Raw genomic sequence first — 18215 nt, 5'->3', positions numbered from 1 at the left:
TGACTGTTGGAGTGGAGTCTTCAAATAGAGTCCATCTGGCCCACTGGGTTGCAAACTCCCCGAGGGCCGGGCCTCACCCTGTCCTGCTCCCAACTCTACCCCCAGCCCACAAGAGACACCCAGGAAATATTTGTTGAAACCATTATTATGTTTAAGCATACAGTATTAATCCATACAATAATGACTTCAAAAATATTTCCTGGAAGAGAGGCTTTGGAGTCACACAGATCTGCATTCCTTTTCCATCAAAGCAAGTCTCAGCTTTGTCATCTTTAAAGTGTACACAATACCTCAAAAAAAAAAAAAAATAAAGTGTACACAATAATTGCACCTGGCTTGCTGGGCAGCTGTGGGGAGATGAGGCCATGCCCAGAGAGCATGCTGTAGAATACCTGGCCAGGCAGAAGCAAGATGCAGAGATAAAGATTCGCTGTGGTGACAGGGATGGGAGAAGGTGAGGGCCCTGGACCCCCTGTACAAGATCATACTGCTTTGTCTCCATTAAGGATGGACATTCATCACAACCGCAGCTGTTCCCCCCCTACATTGGCATCATCCGATTTAGAATGGTTTATACTGCTTTGGTTCACAAACTTGGCTGTACCTTGGAATCAAAGGGCAGTTAAAAAAAAAATCCTGATGCTGGAGCTCAGTCTTGGAGAGTCTAAGGTAATTGATTTGGAGTGTGACCTGGACATTAGGACTTTTTTCTTTTTAAAGATTTTATTTATTTATTCCTGAGAAACACACACACACAGAGAGGCAGAGACACAGGCAGAGGGAGAAGCAGCTCCATGCAGGGAGCCCAGGATCGTGCCCTGAGCCGAAGGCAGATGCCCAAGTGCTGAGCCACCCAGGTGTCCCAAACATTAGGACTTTTAAAATGACCCCATGTGGAGCATTGGTTAAGTGTCTGCCTCCAGGATCCCAGGAAGGAGCCCCTCATGGTCCAGCTGCTTTGGGCTCACTGCCCAGTGGGGGGGTCTGCTTGCCTTCTCCCTCTGCCCCTCTCCCCGTTTGTGCATGTGCTCTCTCTCTTTCCCTCTCTCTCTCAAATAAATAAAATCTTAAAAGAAAAAAAAAAAAATGACCGCAAGTGATTCCACCATGTGGCCAAAGGTGAGAACTTTGGCCCTGCCCAAGGTGTGACTTCACGGTCCTCTGTCCACTTCCTACCACTACCTTCCCATGTGCCTGAAATTCATTTGACAGGGCACAGAAACTTCCACAGCACAAATGGGATAAATGGCTTAAAATGCAGATGACTAATTAAGGAGGGAAATCAGACTGAATCTCTTTCCTACTCGCTGGGGTTCTGCTATCAACTGTCAAGATTCTTTTCTGCCTTCCCAGCAGGGAGGGGATTAGAGCAGACGTGTTGGGTCCTGGGAGTGGGCAGGAAAAGGGAGATAGGATCTGGTGTTTGGAGACCAACATCCTAAACTTTGCTACTGTGTAAATACGGACCTAAAGTCTCAGTTCCCTGCTCCGTGAAATGACATTCATTTGAGAGCCGGCAGCCTAGACCTAGGGCCAATTCCACAATCCCTAAGAAACAGCTTTCCTGGCATCCTAAAACCTGTGTGTCTATGCAGATTACCCAGCCTCCAAATTGCCCCGCTTGCTGAAGTTTGTTTAGCACAATCGCATTATGATAAAGCTTAATTCCCAGAAGACATTGTAATTTTGAGGCTATGAAGCAACTCAAAGTGAACTTATGAGGTGTTGACAAGTAGAGGTCAAGGGGGGGATCAGCTTTTTATTGCATAGAAGAGCATCTTCTATAATCAGCTGGAGGCTTATCTGCAGCTGGATGTTGCCTAAGAGTGAAAATGTTTCCTCTCTTGAGCAGGGCAATGTGGAACTTTTCTACACCAGTCTTTTTAAACAGAACCCTATTATTGTTCCTGTGGTCATCAAATTAATTGACGAGAGTTTATAGTTCTTGGAAGAAAGAAATAGAAATTCTAAGGAAGAGACGGGAGATGTAGAAAGCCCTTCTAATGACACATAGGAATGAGTAAAGTTGAGGCAGGGAAACGTCCTGGAACCAGCCTGAAGGGCGGGCCCAGCAAAGTGTCCCAGGGCAACTGCTTTTGGCATTCAGATTTCTTTTTTTTCCAAGCTCAGGCCTGAGGGCCTCTCAGCTACCGAGCCCAACCAGGCCACAATGATTACACAAATCACAAACATCTAGTACCAGCCCAGTCAGGCCCGAGCCCAACTTTTTCTGAATAGTAGAACTTGCACATTTGAGGTCAAGCTCTGTTGGACACAGAGAGGAAGGGTATTTGGGAAAAGACAGACTTTTTCCAGAAATTCTCTGGCATCCAGCCCTCTCATCCCCCCAAAGCAAGGCATCACCACAAAGACTGCTCAGATACTAGGGAAGCTTTCTAGATGCAATCCACTCAATCACCTCAAAGTACGTTTTGGCTGCGTCTCCTTGTGCCTAGTGCTGGGTTAGACACTCAAGTAGGGGTTGGGAGGTAATTGAACTTGGCATTAACCCTGTGTTCTCTGTGTGAGGGAGTTGAACACTTCTGTGTTCTGGGCACTGTGGATTCAGACTGGGGGTTCAGAGGTGAGGAAGACTTCCCTCTACTGGGGGGGGTTCACAGTCCATGGAGAGACAGACAATGGGTCTGGCTTGACTGTCCTGCTGCCCTAGGGCTGGACCCCACCTGGACAGACCTTGAATCCTGACCCACTTGCAGTGGTGACTCTACCCTTGCTGCACTATTATACCCTCTAGTAATCCACTGGCTGCCTGATGGGCTAGCTGGTTGACCTAGCTGCCAAATAGTAACACATCTTGATGATTGAGTTTGTTGGTACCTCCTGAAACATTGTTATTGAGGCAAATCCCTAACTCATGTAACCCTAATGGAGGCCTGCCTGAACAGACCTCTGACTGGTGGCTATGCAAATACAAGCCAAGGAGCAGGCCAAAGTGAGTGCTTAGAACAAGGCCCCAGGAGAGCTCAGGGACATTTGAATAATGTAGGGAGCAGTGTTTCCCAAATCCTGTGAGATGCTCCTCTAAAACAAAAAGATTTTGTGGACAAATAAGTTTGAGAGGGACACCTGGGTGGTTCAGTCAGTTAAGCGTCTGCCCTTGGCTCAGGTCATGATCCTGGGGATCCTAGGATCAAGTTCCATGTTGTGTTGGGCTCCCTGCTCAGTGAGGAGTCTGCTTCTCCCTTTTTCTCCACCCCTCTCCATGCTCATGCTCTCTCTCTCAAATAAATAAAATCTTAAAAAAAAAAAAAAAGTTTGTGGGACAGTTCATACTCTAGCTAGCTTCCCCCTTAGCCCTGGAACACACTGAAGGCTCTGAGACTCCTGGATGAAGAAACATTACTTTTCTAGCCCATCCTCTGTGGCTACTTAGCTGTGTCAATGTTTCTTAAAATGAAACGAGAGGGCACTCATCCCAGAATCTCTTGGGGGTGCTTGTTGGAAATACAGAATCCCCAGCCTTGCTGCAGACTTTCTGAGTCAGAATCTTTGGAGCCCAAACCCAAGAATCTGCTTTGAACAAGTTCCCAGTTAATTGTGTTGTGTGCTCAAGTCGAGAACCCCAGCTAAACCTTCCTTGGCCTTGGCTTTTTCTCAGAGTGTTGTAAAGATCAAGAGATAAACTTGAGCAAAAGATTAGTCAGAAAGAAACTACACACTTCCCAACTCGTTCTATGGGGCCATCGCTACCCTGATAACAAAACCAAGCAAAATTCAGTACAAGAAGAAAAAAATAGAGATCAATAAAAATAATGACTAGAGATATAAAAATCCTCCACAACACACTAGCAAATTGAACCCAGCAACATATCAGAAGGATTAGATACCATGATCAAGTGGGATTTATCCCAGACATGTGAGGTTGGTTTACCGTCCAAAAATCAGTGAACGTGATACAGCATATCAACAGAACCACTGGACCAAAAAAATGGCACAGAAGTTGGATGTGCACATGGAGTCAAGGAGGAGTTTCAAATGACCTGATTCAGAGGACGAATTGCTGGTGGTAGAAAGGGTAGGATTTCTCAGGAGTCCAGTTCTTGATAAGTTGGGAGGAGATGGTATCTGGAGCGTATGGAGCCAATGGTCTTGTAGAGGAATAGCGACACTTTTCCAACTGTCATAAGGAAAAAGAGGACTTGGTACAAAAGGGAAAGTGGGAAAGTGAGGGTACTCCTGAGGAATTGCTCTTTTTTTTTTTTTTTTTTTTTTAGGAATTGCTCTTGTATCCTATTTGACATTATCTCCTCGCCTTTTCTTCTTTCTTTCTATAAGCATTTACTGAGCACCTACTGCATGTTCTGGCACTGTTCTAGGTCCTGAGGATACAGCAGGAAACAATTTGTTTTGCTCTTTTCTCCAAAAACATTTTATTAAGAAAAATGTTAAACATACAGAAGATTTGAAAGATTTTTATGTGCGTGCTCATATACCAATTAGATTCTATGTTTAATGCTTTGCTCTGTTTGCTGAATCTTGTATCCATACATCTCTCTCCACCTAACCACCAACCCACCCTTTCATCCTTTAACTTTTTTGAATCATTTCAAAGAAAGTTGTGGACATCAGTATCTTTTACCCAGAAACACTTTAAGATGAACATAATTAATGAGAGTTCAGTATTTGTTTATCTCTTTTTAGGTAAAATTTATATCCAAGAAATGCACAGGTCTTAATTATACTCAAATCTCAAGGATGAGTGAATTTGGACAAATGCCCACACCTGTATAACTCCAATCCCTATCAAGGCACAGTATGTCATCATCACCCCAGAAAACCCTCCATGCTTCTTCCCAATCTCTTCCTCTCCCTACCCAGGTAACCATTATTCTCATTTTTTTCACCAGAGATTAGTTTTGCCTATTCTAGGACTTTGTATAAGTCAAATTGCATTATATGTACTCTTGTGTGTCTAGGTTCTTTTAGCCCAATGGGAGATTCATTCATAATATTGCATGTATAGGTAGTTCATTCTTCTCATTGCTAAGTAAATCCCATTATATGATTATACCAAAATAAAGTATTTATTCTTATTTTATAGTCATCAGAGCTGTTTCTAGCAATGAACATTCTTGTGGTCATATATATATATATTTTGGACATGCTTTCATTTCTCTTAGGTGAATACCTAGAAGTAGAATTGTTGAGATGGTTTTTGTTTTAAGAAACTACCAGATCTTTATCCAAGGTGGTTGAACCATTTTACATTCCTTCCAGGAATGTGCGAGAGCTCTGATTACTCCAGTGCCAACATTTGATGCTGTCAGTCTTTAATTTTTGCTATTTTGGTAGGTGTATGTTGGTGTCTCATTGTGGTTTTATTCTGCATTTTCCTAATGACTAATAATGTTAAGCACTTTTTCCTGTGCTTCTTGGTCATCTGTATATTTCCTTTGTGAAGTCTTATTCAAATCTTTTGTCTATTTTAAGAATTGGGTTCTCTATCTTTTTATTACAGAGTTGTAGGGGTTCTTTATATATTCTGTATACACGTCCTTTGTCAGATATATTTTGCAAATATTTTCTTCTAGCCTGAGGCTTGCTATAATTTTCTTAATGGTGTATTTTGATGAGCAGAAGGTTTTTATTTTCTTTTTAAAAAATATGTATATATTTATTCATGAGAGACACAAAGAGGGAGAGGCAGAGACATAGGCAGAGGGAGAAGCAGGCTTCTCGCAGGAAGCCCAATCTGGGACTCAATCATGGATCCTGGGATCACACCCTGAGCCAAAGGCAGACGCTCAACCGCTGAGCCACCCAAGAGTCCTGAGCAGAAGGTTTTTCTATTTTGATGAAGAAAAATGTATCAATCTTTTAAATATAGTTATTTTTTTGTAGTCTATTTTAAGGTATCTTTGTTTACTGCTAAGTCTTAAAGATATTCTCCTATATCTCCTTTCAAAAGCTTTATGATTTTAGCTTTTGGTTGAGGTCTATCATTATTTTGTGAATGATGTGAAGGAGAAGTTGATGTTTCTTTTTTCTTTTCTTTCTTTCTTTTTTTTTAAAAGATTTCATTTTTTCATGAGAGACACATACAGAGAGAGGCAGAGACACAGGCAGAGGAAGAAGCAGGCTCCATGCATGGAGCCTGATGTGGGTCTTGATCCTGGGACTCCAGGATCATGCCCTGGGCAGAAGATAGGCACCAAACCTCTGAGCCACCCAGGTGTCCCGAAGTTTTTTTTTTCCATGTGGATAGCTGGTTCTACCACTATTTGTTGAAAAAACTTTCCCCTTTCCATTGAAAAGCTTTGGTGATTGTATAAAAAAATCAAATGACTAGTTTAATTGTTGGTCTATTTCTGGGTTCTCTCTTCTATTCCATTGATCCATTTGTTTGTCATTGCGATCATACCACAATGCCTCGATTGCTATAGCATTATAATAAATCATGAAGTCAGGTAGGGTAAATTCTCTAATTTTCTTCTTTTTCAAGAAGCTTTGAATATTCCAGATCCTCTGCATTTCCATAAAAATTTTTGAGTCAACATGTGAATTTCTACAAAAGAATCTGCTGGAATTATAATTGAAATTGGGTTGCATCTGTAGATCATTTTGGAGAGAATAGACATCTCAATATTGATACTTGATACTGAGTTTTGCCAATCCATGAACATATTTCTCCATTTCCTTAGGTCTTCTTGAATTTCAAATTTCTTTCAGCAATATTTTGTAGTGCATCGGTTTTTTAAATATTTTTTTATTTTAAGTTTATGTCAATTTTTAAAAATATATTTTATTTAAATTCAATTTGCCAACTTATAACATCCAGTGCTCATCTCATCACGTGCTCTCCTTAAAGCCAGTTACCCCATCCCCCCACCCTGTAGTGCACAGGTCTTATGCATCTTTTTTGAAACTTATTCCCAAGTATTTCATGTTTTTTTTTTTTTTTTTTCATGCTTATGTAGTGCACAGGTCTTATGCATCTTTTGTGAAACTTATTCCCAAGTATTTCATGTTTGTTTGTTTTTTTTTTTCATGCTGTTGTTAAATGAAATTTTTCAAATTTCATTTTCTGGTATTGGCAACAGAGCTGGAAGCCAGAACAGTGACAGGAAGGACAGACTTTCAGGAGGTCCTAGATGTTGGGACATGGAGATGGGGGAGGTGCCATTGTTTGCAGGCAACTGCAGAAGGGCTGAGGGAGTGACAAACACGTTGATGTGACCGGAGGGAGGTCAGATGCACGATAAAGCATGGAAGGCCAGCTTCCTTTCCCTCTCCTGTTCCCAAGAAGGGAAGGCCTTCCTCAACTTCCTCCTAGGAGAGGAAGGGCAGGCCAGTGCCAAAACTGGGGTCTTGGGAAAGTGTTCCTGTTCCCCCTTCCCCAACTTTCTGAGCTGCCTCAATCCAACGAGCCCTCTAGGGGGCGCTGCTGCCACCCTGGCCTGGGAGGAGCATGACCCTCTGTGGTACATTCTGTCCTCTGTATGAGAGGCTGCGGTGGCCTCTGGTCCTCAGCTGGCTCAGCCTGTAGGGAGGACATGGAAGCAGAAGCACCTAGGATTTACTGGGCTCAAACTATCACCACCACACTCCTGGGCTGGCTGTCTGCTCTCCCCTACCTACTGCCACCCTCAAGGTTTCTCCAGCCCCATTTCTTCATGTCACCCCACCCAGTTACAGAGGCAACTGCCCACACCTCTCACAAAGGCCAAAACTTCCACGTCATGCTCTAAGGAAAGATTCTCAAGAAGCAGAAACTGAACAAACCGAAGCTCCACCCATCCTGGGTTCTGTCCCCCATCCATTAGGAAGGGTGGGTGAGAGGAGGGAGGGGAGGAAGTCACAGGGATTGCCCTGTTGCTAGGCAAAAGGAATGTTGGGGGGCAGTGTCAGTGCCAAAGGGGGCTGTCACCCCTCTGTATTCCCCACAGTGCCCCTCAAGCCCCTTCAAGGAAAGGTGTACCCACCGTGCTTTGAGACAATGTCAGTTCTGTAACAATGAAACCCCCAAATACATTGCTTCCATCTTACTAATATACCAGTTCTGAGCAGTCGTTCCGGGATTGTGGGTGGCTTTCCTCCAATGCAGTGATTTAGAGACAATTTAGAGACCAGGCTTTTTGCATTTTTGAAGCCCTACCATCCCCTGGTCTAGCTGTCATCCTCGGCACCCATCTAGGAGGAGGGGAAGGAAACCCTGCAGAAGGCATAACCACTTGGCGAAAGCCTTGGCACAGAGGTGACACCCTTTATTTACTTTTACTCACTTTCCATTGGCAAGGACCTATTGTGGGGCCACAGTTCGACACAGGGAGCTTGGAAAAATGTGGTCCTGGCTCCGCAGCTCTTTCCCAGGGACAACTTGACACTGGAAAGAAGAATTTGGATTTTGCTGTCCCTGCAACTGAGCCCTGCTGAGTTTTAACCAGCCTTGAGAGCTTGTTCTATAAACTGTAGAGGGCTGTTTGGATTTGACAAACCCCTTCCCCAGTGTGGATGTCTCATGATTTTCCTCTGTCTCAGAAGTTGCTTTCCACCTCACTCAGCCACCCCCTGCACCTCCTTCTAGACACTTTTCCTAAATCTGACTCCAAGAAGCTAAATCAGCTTCCAAGAAGCTTTTCAGGGATCTTAGTATCCACACTGAGGTCTTCCATTCTCTGAGCATTATTTTTGCCATAAAACAGGAGCAGGAGCAACATTTGGGAGCAGATCTCCCCCTTCCTCATCTGCTCACAATGTTTGGAATTCTCTCAACTGAGGACCAAGGCTTTCTCCTCACAACTAACACCAAGGCTTCAGACACAGACGCCTTGGGAAAGAGGACAGAATTCTCGCACACTGCAGGTCCATATAGATCCTTCTAGAAAGGAGGGAAGGAGACAAGGGTGCTCTGGGTTTAGGGCATGGCCAGTTTCGGGCCAGATGTCCCCTGCTTTGCTGGTGTCTTAGCTAGTCTCCTCAATCATATGTTGAGCATCTTCAATTTTTTCTAAGCAAATCGAGGCTAATTAAATAGCCTGTATTTGTTAGTGCTTACCACGTGCCAGGGATTGCTAAGTACTTTTTATGAGCACTATCTGATTAATCTTCTCAACAGTCTAATGAGGTAGGGACTTTTATTTGGTCCCTGTTCTACAGATGAGAAAAGTAAGTCTCAGAGAAATGAACTTTCCCAAGGTCACAGAGCTAACGATTGGTGGAGGCTGGGTTTGAACCTAATTATTCAACTTCAAAGTTGGCTAATTCCTTGTGCCTCTGTATCCCTGTTCCCTGGGACACCGGGTGTGGCAGAGGCACCCAGTACTCACTGATTAGCCATGTGCTCCTCCACACTTCCTTGCCTTCCTTGAGGTCATGTGACTAACTCTGATCGGTGGGTTGTGAATGGAAGGGACATATGTCATTTCTGGACCAAAGCATTTAAATATTGGACCCTCCTGTTCTCCTTTTCCTGTTAGTGGTGACTATAGGGGCCATGGCTTGAAAGGGAGGAGCCCCTAGAAGGATGCAGCTTGGATCAGCAGGCCATTGTACAAAGGACAGCTGACCTGGAGAGTTGTCTGACTTGTGTGAGTGAGACACATCTCTGTTGTGCTAGAGCCCTGAGATTGAGAGATTAATTTTTTTTCGAGAGATTAATTTTTTACTGCAGCTCACTATGGCTGTTTCTGACTAATATACCAGAACAGAATTCCAGACACATCACTGTTGTACCCACTTGGCTACTGACAACAGAGAACCCCAGACATGTTGTTATGAGAGTCCCAGAGTAAGCATGGGGCTGAGGGGACTGCCCCAAGACAAGCCACCAGAAACAGATGGGAGAGTACTGAAGGTCTCTCTGAGCCCCCACATAGCAGAGACCCCTGGGGTCTGGCCTCCTGCTCTGCTTCCTCTTCCACACGGCATTAGGCTTTTCCCTATTGCTTCTTTCCCAAGCTGCTCATTTTTGGCACAGCCTCTCTGTGTCCACACACCGCACCCTCCCAAAGCTTCCAAACACTAAGGCCCAGATGCCACTGGCTCCTCTCCAGATACTGGCCAGAGTGCCTGGAAGTCTCTGAGCCTCACATTGTCTTTTAGATGTATCCCTGTGGATGCAGAGCTCTTGCAATCTGGGCAATCACCGCTTTCTGGCCCCCACTGACTCTGGAGCCATGGGCTGGGAGTGGCAGGCAGGAAGCCCAGGGTAGGGCTGCCCATTATCAGGTCAGGCCTGGGGAGAAGGAGGGGGTCTCAGGATCCTGGGCTGGTTCCTGCCTGGGCCAGGACAGTGAGAGTGTTCACTCCTCATCCAGGCAGTTCTCAAATGCTCATCTCCAAGTGTCTCTGTGGGGAGGACCCTGTATGGGTGCTGGGGGAGCACAAAGCCAAGAGGCTGTGCTCTTGGCCCTGCCTTCCAGGAATTTCTATCCCATAGGCTCAAATAGGACATTAGCTATGGAAAAATCACAACATAGGGGAGTATAATAGTCAGGGATTTTTTAGTTATAAGTAACTGAATGTCTAGATAGAAAAGGTTGTGTGCTTCTCACTTCTGAAAGTGATTCAGATTCAAATGTAATTTTCTGGAACACCAATTTTTTAAAAGATTTATTTATGGGGCAGCCCTAGTGGCTCAGTGGTTTAGTGCCACCTTCAGCCCGGGGCCTGATCTTGAAGACCCAGGATCGAGTCCCACGTCGGGCTCCCTGCATGGAACCTGCTTCTCCCTCTGGCCTGTGTCTGTCTCTTCTCTCTCTCTCTCTCTCTCATGAATAAATAAATAAAATCTTAAAAAAAAAAAGAACTTAAAAAATATCTTTAAAAAAATAAAAAAAATAATAAAAGATTTATTTATTTTGGAGAGAGAGAGCGAGAGTGAGCAAGCAGGAGGAGGGGCAAAGGGAGAGAATTTCCCAAGAAGATTCCTGCTCAGCGTGGAGCCTGGTATAGGGCTTGATCACACGACCCATGAGATCAGGACCTGAGCCAAAACCAAGAGTCAGATGTTCAACCCACTGAGCCACCCAGGTGCCCCTGAAATACTATCTTCTTTTTAAACACTATTTTTTGAAATAATATGTGTGATGTGTGTGTATGCCAAAATTAACATGGACTCTTTAGATGTTCTGATTGCAGAATTCAAAGTAAGTTTATCAAAGCTGACATCTTTATCTTTTTGTTAGCCCCCTAACTTCTCTGTTACCTTAGTCCATGCTTGGAGTTAATCAAACTGAACCAACTCAAAAAAAGAGTATTTTGTCCCCATGACTAAAAAAAAATCCAGCTTCAGGCTCGGCTGATTCCAAGGCCTTGTATGCAATCTGCCTGGCTCTGCTTTTCTTTGTTTTGGCTTCATTCTCCTAGGACTATATTCTGTGTTTGTCAGTCTCACCTGAAAGGATGGGTCCATCTCCTGGTCATACCAGAAAAACCCTGATTTAACTGACTCTGGGTCCCAGGCCTGACCCTGAACTGATCGATCTCTGTTGGGGATGAGAATGGGGGTGTTGAAGAGAACATGTGATGCTTTGACTGCTAGGCCTGGGTCACAGGCCCCTCTCTGGATCCTTGGGTGCAGTCAGCTTCTTCTGGATCACATGCCAATCTAGGGGAAGATTGGGGTGCTATGATCTGAAGGAAGATGAAGGAGGAGTGGGGTAACAGTCAGTGCCTACTGTTGACAGAACAATGAAATGTGCCCTCTGAAAGGTATGAACCAGGGGCTGTGGGAGTTCAGAGGAAGGAGATGTCTTTTTTATTTTTATTTTTTTAAAGATGTTATTTATTTATTCATGAGAGACACAGAGAGAGGCAGAGACATAGGTAGAAGGAGAAGCAGGCTCCCCGCAGGGAGCCTGATATGGGATATGATCTCCAGATTCCCGGATCACACCCTGAGCCAAAGGCAGATGCTCAATCACTGAGCCACCCAAGTGTCCTGGAGATATCATTTTTAGTTAAGGGGATCAAGGAAGGCTTCGTGGAAGAGGATGCATCTGGGTTAGGCCTTGAAGGATGACTGCCATTTGAATGTTAGATCTGGGGAGTTGGAGAAGAAAGAAGATTCTGGGCAGAGGGTTAGCATAGAGAGGAGCAAAGGCTGAAGCTGAAAGAGGGAAAGACCTTGAATGCCAGGTCAAGGGGTATGGATTGAACACCAGGGAGGCATTCATGCATGTTTTTGGAACCAATGATGGGGTCATCAGATGTGAGCTCCTGAGAGCTGATACTGTTTGTCAGAGGGGGCCTGACCCCTTGTCCTTCTCCATCCCCCTGGGTGCCCACAGATTCCTTCTCCTTTGGTTCGGCTCAGACAAGGCTAGAGTTTTCCAAAAGAAAAGCTCACTGAGGGGATCCCTGGGTGGCTCAGCGGTTTGGCGCCTGCCTTCGGCCCAGGGCGTGATCCTTGGAGTCCTGGGAAGGGCGTGATCCTTGGAGTCCTGGGATCGTGTCCCACCTCGGGCTCCCTGCATGGGGCCTGCTTCTCCCTCTGCCTGTGTCTCTGCTTCTCTCTCTCTCTCTCTCTGTCTCTCATGAATAAATAAATAAAACCTTAAAAAAAAAAAAAAAGAAAAGCTCACTGAGAAACAGGGAAAGTGAAAGCACCAAGTGTGATTATAGAGCTTAGCTTTTTCCTCACAAAGTGCAGAAAGCCCGAGTACCTCTTACATCCCCCATACTCTGGGCTTCACCTCCTCTCTCCCACCCTGTGAGCTGAGCCTGAGGCTGGGGTGGGAAGAGAGCAGAGGTGCCCACGCTCTGGGGACCTCAGGCTCTCCTACCTTACCCCTGTCCTGCCCCAAATAGTACCTGCTCCACAGCTGCCCTGGCCTGGGATGAGGGGGTTACCCTCAGTTCTCACCTCTCAGGTCCTCCCCTGACACTGCTCTCATCAGAGATAACTCCGAGATGTCTGCCAAGAATCAGAGGAAATCCCTCCAGGGTAGGGTCATGGACCAGCCACATGTATGAGCTTTGGAGTTAGTCAACCTGTGCTTGAATTCCATTGCCAACCCTTAAGGACAAGACATGTAGCCCACCTGAGCCTCTGCTTCCTCTTCAGCAAAATGCCACAAAGAAGCTCCACCTCACGAGCTTGGTGGGAGGATGAAACGTTTGATCCGGGCATAAGGTACATCTGCAATAAATGGTGGCGATGATGATGGTCAAGATGAAGAAGATGAAGGAACCAACCAACCAACCAGGGAGAGAGGAAATGACCAGCAGAGTCTGGTCCCTTGGAGCAACTGAGCGTAGACTACGCGTGAAGCCATGTTGCTGGGCAGACGCAGGCCAAGGGAGGCCAGGACAGGGTGCAGGGGCTGAGGGCATCCAAAGCAAGCTCAGGATGGCTGGAACAGCCCTGAAGGATGGGGTGAGGCCAGCCAGCAGGAGGATCAAGGCTCAGGCCAGGGCTCTCCAAACTTTACTGATACCCTTTCAGGAAAATAATTTGGAACTATATCCCCCCAAATGTATTTATTTACTTATTTATGTCAGGAACACATACTATTACACTAATATAGTATGCCCACTGTGAAATTATATATATTTTTATAAAATTACACATAAAATGACAATTTTAAAGAGATTTCAATAAGAAACAAACGGATTATGCCTTATCCATACAACGGAACACAACCGAGCTATAAAAAAGAATAAAATCTGGGACACCTGGGTGGCTCAGTGGTTTAGCGCCTGCTTTTGGCTCAGGGCATGATCCTGGGGTCCTGGGGTCCCACGTTGGGCTCCATGCAGGGAGCCTGCTTCTCCCTCTGCCTATATCTCTGTCTCTCATGAATAAATAGATAAATAATCTTTTTTAAAAAAGGAATGAAGTCTTGTAACTCAACAATAAGAGGACAACTGAAGTTAAAAATGGACAAAAGAGGGGTCCCTGGGTGGCTCAGCGGTTCAGCGCCTGCCTTTGGCCCAGGGTGTGATCCTGGAGTCCCGGGATCGAGTCTCGTGTCAGGCTCCTGGCACGGAGCTTGCTTCTTCCTCTGCCTATGTCTCTGCGTTTCTCTCTCTCTCTCTCTAATAAATAAATAAATAACTATTTTTAAAAAATGGACAAAAGATTGAGTAGACATTTTATTGGAGAAGATATACGAATGGTCAATAAGCACACAAAAATGCTCCGTTTCATTTTTATCAGGGAAATGCAAATTAAAACCACTTGCGATACCCCTTCACACCCTCTAGAATCAAAAAGACAGATCATAACAAGTGCTGTCGAGGATGTGGGCAATTTAGAATGGTCATCCACCACTGGGGAGAATGTAAATAGGTGCCACTGCTTTGGAAAGCAGTTTCACAGTTTTTTAAAAAGTTAAACAAAAACTGATCACGTGATGTAGCAATGCTTCTAGGTATCTATCCACCCAAGAGGAATAAAAACATGGGCACCACAAAGACTTGTCTGCGAGTGCTCATAGCAGCATCATTCACATTATAAAAACCTGTGAACAGGGGATCCCTGGGTGGCCTAACAGTTTAGCCCCTGCCTTCAGCCCAGAGTGTGATCCTGGAGTCCCGGAATCGAGTCCTACGTCAGGCTCCCTGCATGGAGGCTGCTTCTCCCTCTGCTTGTGTCTCTGCCTCTGTGTCTCTCATGAATAGATAAATAAAATCCTTAAAAAAACAACAACAACAAAAAACCTGTGAACATCCTAATATCCATCAGTTTGTGAGTGGATAAACAAAATGTGCAATACCCATACAATGGAATACTACTCGGGAGTAAACTCATTAAACATGCTGCCACATGGATAAATCTCAAAGACGTGATGCTTAGTAAAAGAAACCAGACACAAAGACCATATGAAATTTCCAGAGAAGGCAAGCCATAGTGAGAGGAAGCAGCTCCATGGTTAGTGGGGTGAGGGGTGAGGGTGAGGATTAAACTTTAAAGGACCCAAAGGAACTTTAGGGATGATGGAAGTATTTGAAAATCGATTGTACTCAAAACTGCACAATTCTGTAAATTTACTAAAAATCATTGCACAGTATACTTACAGTGCAAAACTTATGAGTTTTGTGCAAATTCTATCGGCAAAGCTGTTTTTAGTATATGTGCTCCTAAAGTGAGCACAGTGAAGCCATTTTTTTTTTAAAAAAAAAAAGATTGTATTTGGGGCACCTGGATGGCTCAGTTGGTTAAGCATCTGCCTTTGGCTCAGGTCATGATCCTGGAATCCTGGAATCAATTCCCACATCTGTCTCCCTGCTCAGCAGGGAGCCTGTTCTCACTCTGCCCCTCTACTGCTCATTCTCTCTCTCTCAAATAAATACATACAGTCTTTAAAAAAATAAAAAGATTGTATGTATGTATGTATGTATGTATGTATGTATTTGGAGAGTGTGTGTGCAGGGGGGAGAGGCAGAGGGAGAGAATCCCAAGCAGACTTCAAGGCTTAACCACCCAGGCACCCCATAGCCAATTTTTTTTTTAGCCATTAAAAAAAACAAAAAAGCAAAATGAGGAAGTTCATCTGTATAGAAAGTGGAAAAGGTAAAGTGTGAGTATGCTGCTGTCTATACTTTTTAAAAAAGAAAAGGTGTGCATAGATATGTTGTATTCATGTTTATACTTACACATTTATAGGATGCATGTCAGATGGACTTGCTTGTATATGTATAGCTTCTCTCTGGAAGGATACACAAAACTGATGGTGACATTAGGGGGCTTGGGGTAAGGAACTGCATGGCTGCTGGACAGGAGGTAGAGGACTGACTTTTGCACCTTTACATTCTTCTTTTCTGAAAAAATTTGTAGTAAAATACATAGAGCTTGAAGTTTACCGTCTTAACCATTCTGAGGTGTCCCGCTCAGCGACATCCTGCACATTCACACTGCTGTGTAACCCTCCCGCTGTCCCCCTCTAGGAGTCGCCCACCTTTCCAAGCCAGAGCTCTGTGCCCACTCAACACCAGTGTCCCCACTCTAGTCACTTTCTAGAAGTGGAATCCTCCAACATCTGCCTCTATGTCACCGAATACTCTCACTTAGCATAATGTCCTCGAGGTTCATCCATCCTGCAGCAGGTGTCAAAATTTGCTTCCTTTTTTTTTAAAAAAATTTCTTCCTTTTTAAGGTTGAATAATATTCCACCGCATTTTATATATACCACATTTTGTTTATTCTTTCATTTCTCCACGGACCCCTGTGCTTTCACCTTTTGGATACTGAGAATAATGTTTCTACCCAGATGGGTGTACAAATCTCTCTTGGAGACCCTGGTATCTACCTTTCTCAGGTGAGAAAGATACTTAGAATATGTGAATACCTAGAATATGTGAATATTGTTTGAATATGTTTGAAAGAAAACTTTTAAAGGATGAAATACAAAGAAAGAGACTAGGAAGTTGTACTTTTTCTCCCCACATCCCCTTGCGAGGCCCAGGGAGCAAGAGCGCCCTTCGAGGGGGAGCGCTGGCCCGGGAGGGCCGAGCGGGGCGGGGTGGGGGCGCGTCCTCCCTGCAGCGCAGGGCAGCGCCCGAACCCCAGGGGTCCGCAGGGCGGGTGTCGCTAAGTCCCCAGAGGCTGAGCGCTGCTGTGCCCTCGCCGCCCCCCCCGGGGCGCCGGGCCCCCGCCGCATTCCTGCGCCGCCTGCTGCCTACCGGGTGACTCAGGGCGCAGGCAGCCGGGGAACGCCCGGCCGCGTCCCGGGCCCGCAGACGCTTTTCCTATTTGGAAACTCTGTAGCCGCCTCCGCGCGCACCAGCCAGCGCCGGGCTCCTCCCGGCCCCTCGTAGGCGGCTCGGGAAGGAGGGCAGGGGAAGCCTGGGGACCAGCGCCCTTTCTGCAGGGCGGTGGGGGTGGGGCGACCCACCGGCCCTGGAGAGGATGGGTGCCTTCTTCTCCGTTGTCCCCAGTTCAAGAATCCCGAAATGCCTGAAAGCCAGATTTACAGGATGGCAAAACCTGACCCGAAAGGACATGTGACTAGGTTGCAGTCCTTATTTATCCCACAGAACGTGGGTGCTTACAGATTTTACTGCGGAAATGCACCTGAGTACAAGATGCTGTCCCAGGTCCCCTGGAGGAGCTATATAATATACAATCCATGCACTGATTTTCCTTTCTAAAACCAGAGAATGGGGCGCCTGGGTGGCTCAGTGGTTGAGCATCTATCTGCCTTTGGCTCAGGTCGTGATCCCGGGGTCCTGGGATCGAGTCCCACATCGGGCTCCCCGTGGGCAGCCTACTTCTTCTCCCCTTGCCTCTCTGTACCTCTCATGAATAAATAAATATTAAAAATAAAACCAGAAAAATTCCAGATTCCAAAACCCATTGGACTTCCAGAAGTTTATTTTTATTTTTTTTAATTTTTAAAAAAAGATTTTATTTATTTTTAAAAGGATTGTTATTTATTTATTCATGAGAGACACACACACAGAGAGATGCAGAGGGAGAAGCAAGCCCCACACAGGAAGCCCGATGTGAGATTCAATCCCAGGACTCCAGGATCACGCCCTGGGCCAAAGGCAGGCACTAAACTGCTGAGCCACCCAGGGGTTCCTAAAAAAGATTTTATTTTATTTATTCATGAAAGACACTCACACACAGAGAGAGAAGCAGAGGGAGAAGCAGCTCCATGCAGGGAGCCCTATGTGGGACTCGATTCTGGGACTCCAGGATCACTCCCTGGGCCTAAGGCAGATGCTCAACTGCTGAGCCACCCAGGCGTCCCAACTTCCAGGAGTTTAGATGAGACACTGAGGGTCTGTGCTGTGCCCATTTTATGGAGCACCAGAGTCAAGGCTCAGAGAGCTGGGGCACAGCTGAGAATGGGCTGGCAGTTGGAGTCTGAGTTGCTCTCTCTTCTCTGACTTGCCTCCCCCAGGACTCTGCCCACTTTGTGTCCCGCCTCCTTTCCTGTCCCTCCTCTGGGAAGCTTTTCTGGATCCCCCCAGCCAGAGCTGACCTTTCCCTCTGGGGTCTCAGAGCCCAGCCCCATGCCTACCACTTATGGGCATTTGTTGGGAAACAAGAGAAGGTGGTGATTAGCAGACTGACCCGAAGCTCCAGGTGCTCAGGATCTAGCCTTGACTTGGCCACTTGGCAGCGGTGTGAGCTCTGACAGGTTACTTATCCCTCTTGTGCCTCCGTTTCCTCATCTGTAAAGGGGCATGTTAGTAATAATGTCCCGCAGGGTTGGTGTGAGAATTAGAGAATGTGACCTGGTTTGGATAAAATGCAAGACACCCAGATTACGTGGGACATACCTATGCTAAGAAAAATTGTT

Source organism: Vulpes vulpes, chromosome 2 (genome assembly GCF_048418805.1).
Source record: "Vulpes vulpes isolate BD-2025 chromosome 2, VulVul3, whole genome shotgun sequence".
Taxonomy (NCBI): Eukaryota; Metazoa; Chordata; class Mammalia; order Carnivora; family Canidae; genus Vulpes; species Vulpes vulpes.
Note: the sequence above shows the minus strand (reverse complement) of the source record.